This window comes from Girardinichthys multiradiatus, chromosome 4 (assembly GCF_021462225.1).
Source record: "Girardinichthys multiradiatus isolate DD_20200921_A chromosome 4, DD_fGirMul_XY1, whole genome shotgun sequence".
NCBI lineage: Eukaryota > Metazoa > Chordata > Actinopteri > Cyprinodontiformes > Goodeidae > Girardinichthys > Girardinichthys multiradiatus.
The window spans coordinates 36856272-36871472 of record NC_061797.1 but is presented as its reverse complement, the minus strand read 5'-3'; the positions used below and the strand labels follow the sequence as shown (position 1 = coordinate 36871472).

The 15201-nt window shown below is 40.6% G+C and overlaps 1 long non-coding RNA gene across 4 annotated transcripts; it reads left to right on the top strand.

Moving 5' to 3' along the window:
• The first annotated feature begins 12 nt into the window (after positions 1-12).
• On the top strand, positions 13-14350 carry LOC124866874. Of its 4 annotated transcripts, none has more exons than XR_007037939.1 (5): positions 13-153; positions 326-411; positions 690-807; positions 1430-1512; positions 7657-8357. It is a non-coding gene; the product is annotated as an uncharacterized LOC124866874 (long non-coding RNA). The 4 variants fall into 4 exon arrangements; XR_007037937.1 differs by having other exon boundaries at positions 1426-1512; positions 7657-8356; XR_007037940.1 differs by lacking the exons at positions 1430-1512; positions 7657-8357 and adding an exon at positions 14175-14350.
• Positions 14351-15201: the final 851 nt, after the last annotated feature.

Genomic DNA, 15201 nt, shown 5'->3' with positions numbered 1-15201 from the left:
TGGTGTCTCTCACCAGCCGCTCAATGAGATGTGTAAAAATCTTTGGGCCTCTCATGAAGCCCAGGGATCGTTCTGTCACACACCTAACGACATGTTAAAGGGACAGAACAAATCAATACAGCCAACTGAGAATAACTGGAATAATGGAACTTGGTAGGTTAAAGTGTTTTTGATTGTTTATTTTTGATTAATTATTTTTTGGGATAACAAATCCCTGTAATTCATTATGCTTTTATGAAAAAAGTTAATTTTTACGAAATTGATAAAATGTTCAGCTGAAGTACTCTTATAACATATAACATCAGCCAATCCTGCTTTATATCAGTTTTCATACAGTCGTATGACTGAGAAATCTGCTAACCGCAGACACCTTGTACAGAACCCGTCCAAGTCGGAGAAGTCCTGTCCAAGGTATGTTTGATTATGAACCATCGTCAAATTAATTTCTTTGTGCATGTGTAAATCGTATATATGAGTTTTCCTACAGATAAACAGAGCTAGCCAGACTAAAAACAGCTAAAATGTTACACTTTGCACAACTGCATTGTTTTCTTTATTTTATAAATGTAAAAGTACTTCAACCAAGTTGCAGGTCGTTTTGGATCTGAACATCTTTTGAGAAACCCTCCATTTTGTGCCTCTGTGTCCCCTTTTACCGGATTTGCTTTGGTAAAATTTGTCCTAAATAGCTGAAGCAGAAGCTACATTATGACTATACGTAAGGCTCTCAACTTAGAACTGATGAACCTTCACTCTGCACCAGTGTCGAGTGTGGATGGACACAGGAGATCGTAAAGTGGTGTTCAAGTGAGTGCAGGCTTAAATTTTCTTCACAGCTTAAAAGGATCTTGTCATATAACAGAGACTGGGAAATAATGGACCCTTTGAATACATATACCCCTGGATCAGACATGCCCCAGCATGATTTTGTCACCAGCAATTGAATGAGCATTGAATGAGCACGCTGGATTTCCATCACCAAAGCATCCAAATCTTCATCATTAATAGTCGAGTAATGGTCTGATCTTCTGTTAGAAATGCATTTAAATATATTAGACCTTTTAAATGGAGAAGAAAATTGCATGTGACATCATATTGTATGGTTAGTAAGGTTTTAAGAATTTAAACATGTAAGGTATCAAATTAATTTTATTTGTATAGTATCAAATCACAACAAAAAGCTGTCTCAAAGCACTTTACATAGAATCAGAATGTTCTTACATTCAGGCCAGATGGGTTCTTCACATCTATCTGTCCAAGCCATTCAGTAGAGTCTAAGGAAGCATCAGAACAACACAATTTCCCATTATGATCAAGTGATGAAGATTTCCTTTTGATGGCTTCATCACTTCAATTAACCCACTCTGTCAAGCCAACTTCATTTTGAATTTTAACCTAACTTATCTGGCCTGTTTTCCTTTCTAGCCAGTCAGGACCTGCTACAACACAGCCAGCACCCTTCTCATCAGTATGACAACAATGTCACAGTGCCCCTTTCACCACTGTTTGATGGTAAACTGACAATAATCTTTTTGTTGTCTTATGTATTTGTCAGTCATTTACATTTTTTAACACAACTTATTATATGTCATATTACAAATGGACAAGCTTCTCAAAACTCAATTTGAAAGCCATATTCAAGCAGTTTGGTATGACAATTCATTGAAAACAGTAGTCTGAGGACTATGATCATATTGTGCAGGATCAAGATTATTACAGGGCGCACAGTTACAAGCCGATTTTGGGTTAAATAAGGGACATTAATAAATAAGTATTACATATTGTCCATAAAAAGACAAAAGCTGCTTCTAACACATTGAGACCCAAAAGCCTCCAATCAACCCAGATCCAATAATAAAGAATACCAGAAAGCTGCTGCTGACTTTTACTGTTCACAAATAGGGGTCAAAAAATTTTTCTTATTTTCAGCAAGATAATTTATTTCAGCAGGGAGACATTACACAACTAATTTAAATGTCTGTAATTTGGTTGGTTAAACAAAGTGTTAACCAGCTGTTCCTGATGGAACACGGGTGTAATTTCTAACCAGGTCGACCTGCTTCTTAAGTCTTCAAGATGGTCTCTTCAAGGTGGAAGGAGTGATATCTATACTTACAGCCTTGCAAAAGTATTCATACCACTTAAACTTATTCACCTTTTCCCTTGTTAGATCCACAAGCGTAGTGCAACAATTGTGAAGTAGAAGGTAAATGATAGCTTGTTCTTCTTTTTTTTAATAAATACAAATCTGAAAAGTATGGTGTGGATTTTTGCTTAGCCCTCTTTACTCTGATAACCATAAATAAAATCCAGGGCAACCAGTTGCCTCAAAGGTTTGTTTTTGAGGGGAAGAGAGAGCTGAGCCGTAAGGCAAAGTATCCCATGGGGTTGACCTGGTTGACAGGCCAGCAATGGCACAGGTAGTCAGCATATGAACAGGAACATCCAGAGGTGGGCGTCCAGCTCCAATGCTTTGGACGTCTTTAACAAGTACACTTTGCTCAGTCTCTCTTCAACAGTTTATTACTTGTTCACCAATATTTAAATCTTGAAGAGCACATATTCGCCCGAGTGTTTTCAGAAAGTTTTCAATACCGGCCAAAATAGAATCGGATGTTAAATTATGTTGCTGAATTTCTTTAGCAAACCTTTCCATTTCATCTCGGAGTTCTCCAATGTCCTCCATATTGCCCACTAAATTATTTGTAAACCCAGTTGATTTATGATTTGATGCTGGTTGGACCAACAGAGATCAGGGGTAGGAACATTTTGCCGTGATTGATCTTTAAGGTTGGAGGAAACGGTTAGCTTATTGGAGGATCAGACCCGCCCCACAGAGAAATATCGCACCCTTATTTGAATATAAGAACATGAATAAAAAGAGCCAAAAGTGAAAACTTAAGTTGAAAATAAAAGTCCATGAAATATGTAAAGGAGCTTTACAAAATATGTGTCACAAAATAAAACACCATTATGAAATAAATAAATCTTCAAGAAAATAAAAAATAATTAAAGAAATACATAAATACAATTTGTAGCAAATACATATATTTATTAATAAATCTTGAAATAAATGGCAGAATGAGCTAAAAATTTGTTTTTAAATATTTAATTTGTTTTATTTCATGGGGACATTTTTTTATTTGATAGAATATTTATTAATAAATTATTAATAACTGTATTCATTTATTTTGGAATAAAATGCTTTACAGAAATTAAAAAAGAATCAATGCAAATGCGCGAGGTAATATATATATATATATAATGTACTTATATGGACATTTATTGAAACCATGTTGTCAGGATATGACATTTTTGGACTTTGCTTGTGGCTTTGTGTTAACGTTTGTTTAGTTGTTTCCATTTTGGGTTGGGCTTCAGGTTTATTAGTTCCTTTTCCTCCCTCTATCATTTCCTAGTATGTATTGTATTTCTCTAACTCTTAGTGCCTTTTGTTGTTGCTTTCTTATTATTTTTTGTAGTATTATTCTTGTTGTAATTATTATTATTATTTATCCTTGGATTCTTATTTAGGAGCTCTGTGTTTATTTATGGTTAGGTATTTGTTCTTATTCCTGCTTTAGTTATTGTTTTCATTTGGTTTGTTTTGTAACTTAGATTCTCCTTATGGGCTCTTTGTTTATTTCTTAGGTTACTGTTTCTATGTTCCCCTCTAGTTTATCTGTTTACTTTAGTTCATAGTTATTCTAGTTCTTTATTTCCTCCTCTCATTCATTATCTTGCTTAGTTTGTGTTTTCTGTTGTTTATTTAGTCCTTTCACTCTTTCTCAGCCTTTGTATTTGTTTCACCTGTTCCTGCTGCCTCCTTGTCGCACCTGTTCTCAGTTCCCTTGATTACCTGCCTTTGTCTTTCCCCAGTATATTAGTTGGTTTGGTGTCTATGTTCGTCGCTGGTTGCTTTTATTCGTCACTCCTCGTTCCCTACCTTGATTATGCTTTGTTTTGCTCTGTCTTGGAAACCTTATGCTTCGCCTTGCCTTGGAGTACCTGCAGGGATTTTTGTGAGTTGTTGTCTTTGGACTCTGGTTCGTTCCTGCAGTGTGTTTTGCTACGTTTTGACCTCAGAAATAAACCTTTGAATTATAAAGATGATCCTGCCGAGCTCTTGTCTGCACTTTGGTCCGCCCGCAAACCACATCGTGACACATGTAGCCCTGATATAATTACTACTCTGGTCCAAAATCCATCACCTAACTAACAAGCACTATTCTACACAAAGGGAATAAAAATGACTACCTAACAATAGTAATAAAAGAAAAAATATGTGCATTGAGTGTCTATGAAGATCAAACCAGCAGTTTTATGGACAAAATGTCCAATCTGGGTTAATTTGGAAAGAGAAGTCCTCCTGGTGGGCTGATTGCCCCAAATCTCGAACAAAGGGTCATAAAACTCTGAGGCGGGAACTCAGTGGAAAAACTCCAGTAATAAAACTGGGACAAAGGAGTGGTCACGCCACGAGACCCAGACAACAGCTGCTTTGAATGGAAAACTTTTAAAAGTCCAACTTCTAACTCAACTCCTGGCTGTTATGGGATCAGCCAGACAAAACACACACACCTTGCTGATCGGATACGCGCGGCGCGATTCAGCACACTTGCACAGCAAATCAAACACTCAGCATAAAACACTTCAATCAGTATTGCATAAAACAAGTTGATACCTTGGATTAAATACTGGTGATTCTAAATCGCATTAAATTATGCCTCACCCTGCCCTCACCTCTAAATACACCTATCCAATTTAATATAAAAAAAAGAAAGAAATTATTTGATAATTTCTTTTCTTCTCCGGTTGAGGATGGGTAGGTCTGAAGAAGAAAAACTGGGGGCGAACCAGAGTGACACACGTTGGTGATAAACTCAAAAAATGTAAACTTCTCATCTGAGGAAAATATGAGGAACCGTTGCAGTCGACTGAATCAACAAGGAAACAAACCTCTGTGGGTTTTTACCTGTGCCGGAATGTCGGTGGGGTCTTTGATCAGTTATGAATTGTTCAGGTCAAATAATTTCACCACTAAAAACAAACAGCCTCAACCTCACCCAGTCCGGATGTCGTGAGAAAGAACAAATGAAGAGCAGGAAATTCAGATTAACACAAGTTTAATTTGATATATAAGTCCAATGATTTCCAATGCATAATTGAATACAAAAGAATAATACAAAAGAAGAAAGATTACCTAAAGCCTTAGGGAGAGACTCGGATCAGCAAAGCTAGGCTGTATTCACTGAGTGGTCTGTCTCACCATCAGTATTAAAGGTTTTTATACCCTCAACGAACTTCAAAGCTGACTGCTGAAACTTCCTTTTGAGGAATTATTTGGTCCCTAATGGAGTTTTCTACATTCCTGTGTCACCGCGATAAATTAGTTAACCCCTATGTAAGTACTTTATTGCCCATATCATGCCGAACAGCCTGCATTTACTGCTTACAACTGCTGGCAAACATCCTGACCTGAGGTTGACCCTTCCTCCAGCCTGAAGCTTGATGTGACCTCTCTCTCCCTGTGCTCCACAATACATGATATATTTCAGTTTTATGCATACACGTGCAAACTGTATGAAACTAAATTATTTTAATTCTCAACAATTCCCCCTTTTGACCTCTGCAAAAGAGGTCAACATTCAAAGATGTAGCAATGATAAGTAACAAAATAAAATAAAAAAAAGGGATTTTAAGATCAAAATATGCACACCAAAAGATTAGTACTCTGCAAAGCAATAAAGGAAAGCAATGAATTACAGCTGGGCCACTAATTCCCAACCTCCAGCAACAGCATTTGCATCATATTATATGGAGTTGCATGAGTGCCTGCCCCTTTTGCAATAGCTGACGTTATAAGCCTTACTGTAAGAGAGCGAATACATGGTACACACAAACATCCAGACGTGACTAGAATACCCAAAAATACAGACAATGAAATGAGCAATGAGATAATTATATTCTTCCACTTACCAAAAGTGTTGGTGAACCACTCCTCCAGTCCCCTGCCAATTCTTGAATGTTCATGCATTTCCTTATTTAACGTACGCAAGCCTTCTAACGCTCGAATCACTGAACCATCAGGGGCAGTATTATTAGCAATAAAGGTACAGCACATGTCACCAAACATTGCACACACATCACCCTTTTCAGCCAACAACATGTCCAGAGCCAATCTATTCTGCACAGCCATAAGAGAAGTAAGCGCCAACTGTTCTGCCAACTCTTCAACCGCGTCTCGTGTCAGATTAGCTAATCTTAAAACATTGTAATGGATGTAATTGATCCTGTCCACATTCTTATTTGGGGTTACAGGACAAACTGCTGAAATTACAGGTACATTTTCGAAACCAGCTGCCACATATATGGGAGCAAGCACAGTGACCAGAGTTGGTCTGACAGCCGCACATGCAATACAATTGCTCATGGTTGACTCGTACTGTCTGAGCCATCCATGTCAACCACAAATTGGACTCGGTAAATCCCAGAGCCCCTTGGATAACATCTTCCAGGGTTAAGGTGTTATAGTTTATTTGAACCACAGGGGTTTTCACTTCACCACCTTTGGCCATAGAAGAAACAAGATTAATTCTAACAATTCTACCCTGATCTTGTGCGATCCAACCTGGCAAATCCACTCCTAAATACATATAAAATCCGGAACTCATATTCCCACAAATAAGAGTAGGTGTCTTTATTGTAATGTTTCTGCATATGGATTATCTGACAGTGTTCTTCCTTGTTTTCTCGTCCCAAATGACAAAACCCTGTGCCGGCATGCCGATGTTCACCATACCATCCACCGCACCTTTCTTGATAGATACTCAGATACACATTATATTTAGTCCAGGTTAGCTCACTGCCCTCACATTTAAACACATAACAGAGGTCAAACTGAAATGTGATGTCCGAGCCGAGTACATAATCTAATTCAATACCTCCATATCTTTAATGGATGAATCTGATGTTTCAGTCATTTTCCAGAGTAGATGACGATGGCTGCGGAAATCGAGACTGGAAGGGTGCTCACCACTCTGGAAAACATGACACAACAAGAATATGAGTATTACCACAAGTGTCATTATCAAACCACCCCCACATTTCCATTTCCAACTGACATCCAAAAATGCATCACCATTTTTATTCTTTGTACCAGATGAATACCACTTACCCAGGAGCTTATAACCTTCCCATACTGTGGGATTTACTCAAGAATGTCGATTAAACGTCATACATCAAATTAATAAAACAACATGACTTTTAACGTTGTTACAATAATCCAAACATTAATTAAACAGAGAAAACACCATGTTCACTGATTACATAATCAGAATCAATAGTCACATATGTTCCTGATTCCCAGTCATGAATTTATCTACTGATTAGTTGAATGTAATGACTCCATGTGGATACATCCTCTTCTTTTAATCTTGAAAACTAAAAGAAAAGGTCTCTGGAGTGGATAAATCCTCTTCAGCTCAGTGCGATCACCGGTGAGCCTCCCGATCCAGAAGATTATTATGCCCCTTTTTCTTTCTCCAGGGGATTATTATGCCCCTTTTAAGAAACCTCTGGTGCTTTTGACCTTTTAGGCTCCTCTGCTGGTGCACACTGGCTCCAATGATACCAGGTTTCTCCTTTTCCTCTTAGACGAACCCCATGAGATGTTCTTTCCAGGACTTGGAACGGGCCTGTGAACCTGGGTTCCTGCCACTTCAGCATTATAATCTTGATCCACACCCAGGTGACTCCTGGTACCACAGACGGGCCTCTTGTTCCCTAAGGACATCCGGAGAACTCTGCTGCTAGGGTCTGCAACTCATTAAAGAAAGTGTTAAAAGATAATTGTGCAGATTCACCTGTTTGTCCTGGTATCCGCTGTGCTGGTCCCAGTCTGTAGTTAATGTGGGGTGTAACCTCTGGACTAATTAACAGACATCCTGACAGACATCAAAGCAACTGGCAATGCATCCACCCAATTTAATTTTAGTCTGTGCACAGATTTTAGCCAATTTTGTTTTCAATGTTTGGTTCATTCTTTCAACCTTGCCTTGTGACTGAGGATGATATACTGTACCGAAAGCAAGTTTTAGTCCCAACATTTGTTCCACCTGTTGCAGATCTTTGTTATTATCAGATCTTATCTTTTCCGGGAGCCATGTCTGGGAATGTTATGATTAATTAAACATATTACCACAGAGTATCTCTTTCCCAGGTTGGGTGTAGTTTTAAACTTACCTGGAGATGAATGCATAGTAAGTTTCGGATTAAATTATCCACAGATGGAACAGTTCTTGATCTTCTCTCTCACCATCGTTCCAGATTGATAAGCTTCTGCGAAATACCTACATGTGATGTTCCATGTGCCTCTTCCAAAATGTGTTCTCTCATGTTTGGCGGCATCAAACATGGGGGGAGTTAGGTTTAGCCTAAACCGGCTCAGTTATGGTTGAGGTGCAAACACACCCTCCATTTCTACTACCTGTATGACCCCTTCGCTTTTCAAATGGTTATAATCAGTCTGACAGAGGGAGGTATCCCTATCCTTGTGATTTTTAGTATAACAATGACCATCAATGGGACCTTCTGTGGGGGGCCTTGAAACGACATTGTTGTAAATAAGCGCCGTTTAACTAAATAATCTGAACTGAAACTATCTGTGTAGTTATGCTGCTATAGGCTTAGGCTGCTGGAGGACATAATGACCACTTTCACCCTCTTTGCTACATTCTCACACTACTCTCCAATTTTGCATTATTTGCTGTTATTTCAGCTTTTAACCTTGTTCTCTCTATTCTCTTCCTAGAAGCTACACCTGGCCTGGCTCTGTGTCTACCTGTGACACCTTTCTGGAGAGGGGAATCGTCCGAGCTTCTGCTGGCAACAACTTAATGCTCACCCTCTACTGATGATCCACATGACACTGTCTTTAATGTTTAACCCTTTCTCTCTCCTAGACATGGCAATTGACTGAGCTTAACTGTAACTAATTATATGTGCTCTCTTTCAGACTCTAACCTTGAAAACTGGCTCAGAGTTTATCTCTTCTTTCTTTCTAGGTGAAACAACTAAAGGAGCTACATCCATTAACATTTACTTTTCCTTCCCATAGAACGTACTCCTTGATCAGTGCTTCTTTGTTCTCTTTGTGTCTCTGCTCTGTTCTCTCTAACCCCCAGTCGGTTGTGGCAGATGGCCGCTCACACTGAGCCTGGTTCTGCTGGAGGTTTCTTCCTGTTAAAAGGGAGTTTTTCCTCTCCACTGTTGCTACATGCATGCTCAGTATGAGGGATTGCTGCAAAGTCAACGCCAGTGACTGTCCACTGTCTACATGCTCATCCAGGAGGAGGGAATGCTGCAAGTCACTGGCTGGATGCAATCTGCTGGATTTCCTTAGACAGAAAAACTTTTGATCCAATTTGAATAAATAACTAACTTTGACTGCACTGTTCAATGATTAGGATTAATTGGAATGTATGTACCTGACTGTTGTGAAGTGCCTTGAGACAACATGTGTTGTGAATTGGCGCTATATAAATATAACTGAATTGAAAAATTTTATTGAATCACAACCTTACCATTAGGGCCCCTCCAAAGGCCATCTTCTTCTTTTGCTCCTTTTCTCTTCCACACAGTAAGTTCCTCAGGGGCCTTTTGATGTTGTTTGATTTTTTATTTTTTACAAGTTTTCATTTTCAATGGTCTCAGCTTCAACACTTACTAAATTGAAGCTGCGTGCATAACCTGCTACCCTTTTAGGCAACACAATGCTTCAGCCACAAATCTCATTTCATTTTCATGTTTGATTGGCTTCTGTGCTGCAGTCACAAATCCACTTATCAACCATTGTTTCAAATCAACATGTCTTTTTCCATATTATCTAGCATACTCTCAACCATTGTGTCAAATCAACATGTCTTTTTCCATATTATCTAGCATATAGCTAACATACTGAAGCACCTCTCTATGTCCCCGTTTTTTTCTGAAACAACACTGTTGTTACAGAAACATCTAAATCAAAAGGCAGACAGTAATCAGGAAGAGCCAATCGTGCAGCAGACGACAGCAGCTGTCTATGTGTAATGAACGATTCCTCGCGTCTGTGTTCCAATTCAGTGATGCCTTAAGATTTCTCATACCCTGCTCTTTTACCAAAAGTCCCAGTGGTGCTGTCAAACCAGTGTGATTAGAGACATAGTTTCTGCTGTAGGCAGTCAAACCTAAAAATGACAACAAGTTTTCCATCGTGCGTGGTTTAGAATAACGCAAAACGGAAGATTTGTGTGCAGAAGAAATATGGGTTCCTGTTGTTGAAATAACTCTTCCTAAAAATTAACCTGTTTTCTTACAATCTGTATTTCGTTTTTACTCACTTCGAAACCTCTTTCCGCAAGATGTAAAAGAATAGATTTGGTAGCTTCAAGACACATGGTTGTTGTTCGGGGTGTAATCAGTAAATCTTCAACATACTGAATTAGGGTCACGTCAGCCGGCAACACGCAGTCCTGGAGCTACTGTTTGAGAACTTGATTTAAGAACCTGACCCAGGGATAAGGCAAAATCTTGAGGCAATCTGGAGTATTTCAGTTGTTGATTCTTATAAGTGAACAAGAAGACATATTTAGTGGTCAGCTAGAGGGAGGCAGAAGAAAGCGTCAGCAAAATCTATCTATGTGAGCCAACTCTATAAGGGGTCCAATGATGCCAATGCAACATGTGGATGTGGAACATTTAGTGTTGGTGTTTTCAGAGCTGTTAAGTGATCTTAAATCGCGAGCCATTCTGCATTTACCTGTGCTTTTCTTTTTTACAGGCAGAATGGGCGTGTTCCAAATAGACTGGCAGGGTTCTAACACGCCTGCTTTTAACAGTCTTTCAATGGTGTCAGCAATTCCCGCCTCTGCAGCAGGAGAGTGTGGGTACTGGTTCCTAGTACCAATCTGTTTGATTTCTGTCATAAAACAAAGTCACACGTGGCAGAGCAGGTGTGGCCGCAAGAAGCCAGGGCCCTAATCCAGGGTTTTCAGATAAGGAAACTGGACATTGCCCCAGCACCAGAAGGAGTTTCAGGCTCAATGAAGCCCCAATAAATAAGGCTCCTCAGGCCACGGTAAATACTGATGTGATCTGGGGCCATCCACAGCATTCAGTGTGGTTCCATCAGGAAAAGTCATAACCAAACCATCCATGGAACAAAGTATTATAGCTCCCAATGCAATCAAAATGTCTCTGCCGAGTAGATTCACTGGTGTGTCAGGCGAAACAACCAATGAATGCAACAGGTTTTGTTTTCCAACCATAGTGTGGAGAGGTGTAAGTACAGCCAGAGTCTGTTTAACCCCAGAGAATCCCATAAGTAAATACAAGCGTCAGACATTTTATCAGATGAGGGAGGAATATTTAAAGTGCCAAAAATGGCTCCAGTATCCACGAGAAATGGCAACATGTGTCCCTCAATTTCCACTGGAACAATGGATTCTGCTGTTTTCCCATTGTCTGGAAATTTCTGTGGGGTGTGTCACTGTTGTCCCCAACCCAGTACAGGATACTGACAGCCTTGCGGAGGTATGATTGCTGCATTGGGAGATTGTGCTGTGAAAGGAGCTTGTTGCAGAGGTTGATGCAAGGGGGAACATGCCCCATAACGCTGGGGGCAGCTGCGAGCCCAATAATCCGTCTGACCACAGACCAGGCAGGAGGAGGAACCAGCACCTCCCCATCCACCCCTTTGTCCGGCCTTCTTTCCAAACGGCCCACCCCTGGCTCGACCACGAGGACCATATGGGTGTGGCTCCCACTGGATGGGTGGAGCAAGTTGATATACATTGGTAGGATCTACGCGTGTCGCTTGAGGAGGTTTTGCCTCCCCCTGAGCTGTTGAAGTGGGCGGAGATATAACAGGAGTCATTATCCAATTTGCTCCTCTCTCTGCCTCTGCAGTGATCATTATCTTATCAGGCTTTTTACTGTTCATCTGCCATGTTACTGATTGAGCAGTAAGTTGTTTGTCTAATGCATCAGCCTGTTTCTTTTTGTCTTCTATCTGTTCTTTTTTCTCCTCCAAATATTCCTGCATGTGGTGCAACAAATGTCTCTCCAACCTCGTGTGAACACACCTTCTAAATCTGGCTTCCTCGCATTATTTTCCTGACTTCTTCAGGTATTCCATCCATCACAGTTTGTCTAAAGTAATGAACTCCATCCTTAGAAGGATGAGTACCTGTCTGTCTAGTCCATGTTTCCACTGCCTCATCCAGGAACAACTTAGGGTGTGTTCGCCTATGGGAACATGGGAACATGTCACGCAGCGCGTCTCCCATTACTCCAGCCACAGCAAAATAAGGTGTGGCGTTGGATTGATGAGAGGTGCGGGCCGCATTCTCAATAACTTGGAGATTACTTCCTGTAGTGCTGCGACCCAAGATTTCTCTGAAATCCCCCAATGCTAAAGTTATGCCAGCTAATAATCTGTCTAGCTCATTTAGCCATGGCCTCAGTAACCGGATTATTAGGGTTGATGTACGATGGTGAAGGCGACACCTTTTCCGCGTTATTTGTTGCCTCGGGTTGTTCTTCATTTTTGTCCGGACGGTGTCTGTGTTAATTTCCTTGCCACGCAAGCAGCTGCATTAAACGTTTACGATTTATCTCTGCCTTTTCCACATTACGTGCATATTTTCCCTCATTCAACACATCCACTCTATCCTTTTCTGCGTTTGCTTGATCCCTCTGTTGCACCTGTATTTGAATGCCCAGGGTAATAAATGGCCCTAGACTGTGTTATATCTACTCCCTTCACTTTGACAGCATTTTCCAGACATTTTTGCACTTTATTCACATCCTGTGAGTGTGTATGAACAGTCCAAATACGTTGCAATTCATCTATTTTTCCTTCATTCAACATCCTCAAACTCCCTATAAAACTCACCATCCATATTAATATTTGATAACTGCAGCACAAAACCAACCAGTTTTCTAATCACAATACTTGTTTCCTCAACATTTCACACAGCTTGTGCGATGATGTCACCTCTCACTCGCACACACACACACATGCATACACACACTGTGCACAACAAGGAGAAAAAAAGAAAAGAAAAAGCAAAGCAGACAGTTGAAACCCAACGGTTGCTGGCAACAAAGAGAAAGGTTCTCAGTTAACTGAGCGTAACATTTAGGTCCTGACCAAGGAAGTTACTCCCGACCTCAGCGGCTCACTTTCTAGTCGCTTATCGACCCCGGTGGGGCAAACCGGTCCAATTAATGCATCCTGTTCGGGGTGAGCGCAATCCCGGGGTGAGCCAACCCGTTCCTTAGTCCAAATGTCCCCGACTATACTATATCCACGTTTTGGGTGAGCCAAGTCCCGAGTGTGGAACTCAGCACGATCCACGACACCGTGAACTCCATCAGAAGTGGGGGGTAGGGCAACGACCAGCTCTGGGGCAGAGTTTTTTATCCTAACCACTCTTGTAAACCGCCTCCGCATGGCCCAATAAATACACCTCAGGTTCAGCACATCATACAGCCAGCAGGGAATTAATTAAAAACCACTTATCGTTTGTCCCCGCCGGTGATGTGATCCCCTTTGGTTGTGCTCACGACATCTGGGTCACGGCACCAAATTGTTATGGTAAAATAATTTCACCACTAATAACAAACAGCCTCAACCTTACCCAGTCCGGATGTCGTGAGAAAGAACAGATGAAGAGCAGGAAATTCAGTTTAACGCAAGTTTAATTTGATATATAAGTCCAATAATTTCCAATGCATAATTGCTGTATTCACCAAGTGGTCTGTCTCTCCATCAGTATTAAAGGTTTTTATACCCTCAACGAACTTCAAAGCTAACTGTTGAAACTTTCTTTTAAGAAATTATTTGGTCCGTAATGGAGTTTTCTACATTCCTGTGTCGCCACGATAAATTAGTTAACCCCTATGGGAGTACTTTATTGCCCATATCATGCCGAACAGCCCGCATTTACTGTTTACAGCTGCTGGGAAACATCCTGACCTGAGGTTGACCCTTCCTCCAGCCTGAAGCTTGCTGTGACCTCTCTCTCCTTGTGGCCAACAATACATGATACGTTTCAGTTTTATGCATACACATGCAAACTGAACACTAAATGATTTTAAATATGAAACTAAATTATTTTAATTCTCAACAGAATCTTCTGACCTTCTTGCTTTCAAGCTCTTCTGGGAATGGCCGTGTGGAGGAAGAAAGTAACTCGCCTGCGAGTTTCTGTCACTCCAGATATGTGCCTCCATTGCCTCGTCCTGTGAGACACACTGGAATTGGCAACAAAAGTTTATTTTCCGTGAGTTTTATAATCTCAGAGCTGCGACGTCTGTTGAGCTGCGCATGTTGAACTGCGCCACCCAGTCGGTCTATTCCCCCAAAATGGATGACCCCAACACGCTGGAAGGACTATGTTTCTTGGCTGGCCTACGAATGCCTCGGGCTCCCCTCGAAGGAGCTGGAGGAGGTGTCTGGGAAGAGGGAAGTCTGGGTGTCTCTACTGACTCTTCATCTGGGGCAGAAGAAGACAACGAGTAAAAGTACATATATCTATGTATGTATGTTTGTATGTACACATATATATATATATATATTTTTTTTGTCCAAGCTACAAAAGACCCAGCCAGAGTATCGGGAATGCAGTATTATGTGTTTTACTGAGACATGGCAGGATCATATCCCTGACTCTCTCTGCCAGGCTTTCTAACCATACGAGCAGACAGAGATTTAAAAAGGAGTGGCAAATGTTAAGGAGGTGGACTGGCAGTACTTGTGAACAACAGATAGTGTCATCCAGGACATGTTAATGTGAAGTGTCATCTCTGCAGTCCAGATATTGAACTGTTAGCAGTAAGTTTTCGTCCATATTATTTACCCAGAGAGTTCACCAGTGTTATTTTGGCAACAGTTTACGTTCCACCTTCCGCTGTTGCTGACACTGCATGTGATGCCATCAGCTCAGTTGTTGCTAAGCTACAGACACAACACCCTAATGCGTTTGTGGCAATATCTGGTGATTTCAACCATGTTTCACTCTCTGCTACACTTCAAATGTTTCAAGTTTGTCAGCTAATCTACCAGAGAAAACAAAATGTTGGATTTGTTTTATGCAAATGTCAAGGACTCATACATCTCTACAACAAGACCTCCTCTAGGCAAATCAGATCACAATC